Consider the following 3,425-nt stretch of genomic DNA (forward strand, 5'->3'; position numbering starts at 1 on the left):
ATATCACCCCAGTAGTCCCGTCTATTGACCTCTGTTCTTCAGAAGAGATAAGACAAAGCTCTCTTGGCAGGGGTGTTTTGAACAACATTTCGCAATGACGTAGATAGAGGGAAAACTGGGTCATGTTGGAAGGCTGTTTCACTCAACTTTGAACCTTGTAATTTCCTCGAATACGTTCAATACTTGACAAGGGGATTATAAGACAGGAAAGTATTCAAAGGAAGGGATGAGGAGTGTGAGGGTTTGGGGGGGATAACCATGTTCTTCCGAATCCTTATTTTGTCCCAATTGTGATCTAATAGGACTATATTATGGACTTTGGACAAATGAATATACAACAGTAACGCCGAGTCATGACTCGTGATACCTTTAGTTCTCTGTCGCTGTGGAGACCGGGGGTCAGCGTTGAGTGGTCACTGATAATTCTCATGTTTGTATAGATTGAACATGATAAAGACGGGTGCTTGACTGAGCTTGACTGAGCTATAAAACGGCGTCTTATTTGGAATTTTCCTGCGTCCTTGCTGCCGTCCTTCCGACACTTTGGTAAGTATCCTTCCTACTCTACTGAACTTATAAAGTTGTATCAATGCCTATGCAAAGCAAAATGTAATAAGTGTCCAGACGTGATGGAGACACCTTGTAAATCAGAAAGTGATATGTGAGTATGTGCATGCAAGCAAGCGCGTGCGTGTACCTGTATTTGAATAAACAGAGTGATTTAAAAAGAAACGCCAAAATGCAATATTAAAAAAAACAAAAGCCAGTAGAAAACTCAAGCCTGAACACATGTGTTGTAAATACCTTCAAGTTTTTATTTCATATTTTATAAGTGCCCAATGTGGCCATCACTGGCAGCATGTACGGCATGAAAGAAGATATATTGTGAGAATTCTTCCAAACTTTCCTAAGATGGTGTTGATTGCAGCTGTTGTTCGATCTTCCATGTCATTAATATTAATTATTAAAATTTTATTTGCTAGAAGTGGAGGAACACAAACTTTGTTTAACAGTGGATTCGATTTTACAGTTTCACCGAAAGTTCCGAAAGTTCGCACGAAGTCTCATACTATGGTGCTGACATTGTTAGTATTAGTCCATAAACTACTGGGTCAAGATAAGTAGGCACAGGCAAATAGACAGATAATTTTTTTTGCTGATTTGGGGGTTATGCTTTTGTGTCTACTTCTGTATTTTCAATATATTCTTATTATTAGTGCACTTAAGTTGATTTGAGTTGTACGTACCCTGTTCAGCATACTTTTATCTCTTGGATGCCGGGGATTTTTTCACGTTTTTTAAATTTTTAACCGTATCGTTTATCCAGAATGATAAGTACCATGACTTGTCAGTTGACCTGCAAAAAAACTCCTTGTCCCTGGGCGAGTGGAGTCATCACAATACGTTGAAACCACTTTACCCGAGACCAAAGATGTAGAATTTAAAACAATCCTTAGAAATATAGATGAAAACACGGAACTTAAAATATTATTGATGTCAAATGTACCGATGACAGTTTTCATTCCATGTTCAGAAAAGAAACTTTTAGCTGTTTCTAGATATTTTTGAGACGGAAAGTAATAGTGATTATATTTATAATAATAACGATGATAATGATAGTAGTAATGTTAATAATAATTAATGATAATAAAAACAACAATTATAATAATTATAACAACAGCAATCAGTATAATGATAATAATAATAGTAATAATAATAATAATAATAATAATAATAGTAATGATGATAATAATAATAATAATAATAATAATAATAATAATAATAATAATAATAATAATAATAATAACAATAATAATAATAATCGATTTACTCAATGTCATTCATGTTTAAGCTCGGAGAGTTTCATATCGATGACACGGTTAGAGAGTGAACCACGGTTACAGAGAGTAAAAACATTTCATAGTCTGCAAACAAGAAAACCAATTCAACCACATAAAAAATAACATTCTTAGCTGGTCATGCATCAACTTTTTAAGTATATATACAAGACAAATCCAAACCTGAATAGGATTTGTCATTTCTCTGCGTTCCTGGTGCAAGGAGTTCCAAGTTATAGGGCCAAAACGAAAAAACAAACAAACTTGTCTTCCAAGGTCCTTGGCCTTGCTGGAAAAGAATAAGAATATATTTGAATCTTTGATTCTAAATGGCTTCTATTTACATTTTTGAGGTTTTTAAAACTCCCAAATAGGAAGGTTTCTGCTTCTTTCACCAGTCAGAACTAATTTTCCACACATTTGTTTTCGCTTTTCAATGCATTAATTTTTGTTTGGTCTTTCTTAATATCGCATGGATAAAAAATCTGTGACGTCAGCCAGGAAGTGGTAGCTTAATTGGTACTTTTGTATTTCGAGAGCAACAGGCTGTGTATATATTGCAAATAGTACCAAGCCTAAAACTGAACCTTGGGGAACACCAAACTAAAGCATGCCCTCTTGTGATTTGATGTCTTTTATCCCAACAGATTGGCAGTGCTGGACAGATTTGAGAGCAGAATCATGAATTACAAATATTTTTACTAATCTATTCTGAAAAATTCTATGTTCAATAGTGTCAAAAGCTGCGGATAGAGCGTTTCATTTTTCTTGATTCCACAGAAATATCATTTACAACTTTTAACAGTGCTGTTTTTGTGCAGTGATTAACCCAGTAGTGTACTTAATAAGAAAATGACTTCAATAGGATAGTTGGATTTTAAGTGGAAATTAGTGTAGTGTAATTGATTGTTGAGAGGACACGAACGTTCGAACTAGCGCTAATTCCCCAGTAAGGCTGAAATAAAATAAAAGATGTTTGATTACCAATGGCTGAAAAATCGTTCCGTAGAAAAACAAGTTATTTTTTCAATAGGGATTCCACCAGTACAAATTAATAAATGATATAATAATAATAAATAATAATAATAAATTGCATTTGTATAGCGCATGTCCCCACTCGAAAGCATGCTCTCGGCGCTGTACACTATAGTTACCCCAGCAGACCATAGAACACCCAGAAACAATCTCAGCTTCCCGGGAAGCATGCAGTGCAAGCAGCTGGTTAAGCGCTCAAACACAAACAAACTGACAAGATCTTTCACTGTCTATAGCTAGGTACCCATTCCCACCTGGGTGAAGTGGGGAAAATTCGTGTAAAGTGCCTTTCCCAAGGACACAACGTCGGGCCCGTGGCTCGAATTCCCCGAACCCGCAACCTCACGATTACGAGTCCGGTAGTCTAACCACTAGGCCACCGAATTAATAATAATTCTGAAACAACTATCACAATGTTTGAAACTTAAATAGGGTGAGTTCCCTTGCCAAATCACACAGAGAGCATTCTTTTCGACATCGCACGTCAATTGTTATATTGTTGTTGTTCTTTCTCTATTGTTTTTAAAGAAATGCTGTATTATAAGTAAATAT

General features: G+C 35.6%; 1 protein-coding gene across 1 annotated transcript in view; it reads left to right on the top strand.

Annotated features, from left to right (window-relative positions):
* Positions 1–281: 281 nt before the first annotated feature.
* LOC101856085 overlaps positions 282–3,425 on the top strand; it is a gene marked incomplete in the record, with an annotated part of 9,026 nt that continues 5,882 nt past the window's right edge. The window contains 1 exon segment of the mRNA XM_005094133.3: positions 282–546.

This window comes from Aplysia californica, unplaced genomic scaffold (assembly GCF_000002075.1).
Source record: "Aplysia californica isolate F4 #8 unplaced genomic scaffold, AplCal3.0 scaffold00076, whole genome shotgun sequence".
NCBI classification, from domain to species: Eukaryota; Metazoa; Mollusca; class Gastropoda; order Aplysiida; family Aplysiidae; genus Aplysia; species Aplysia californica.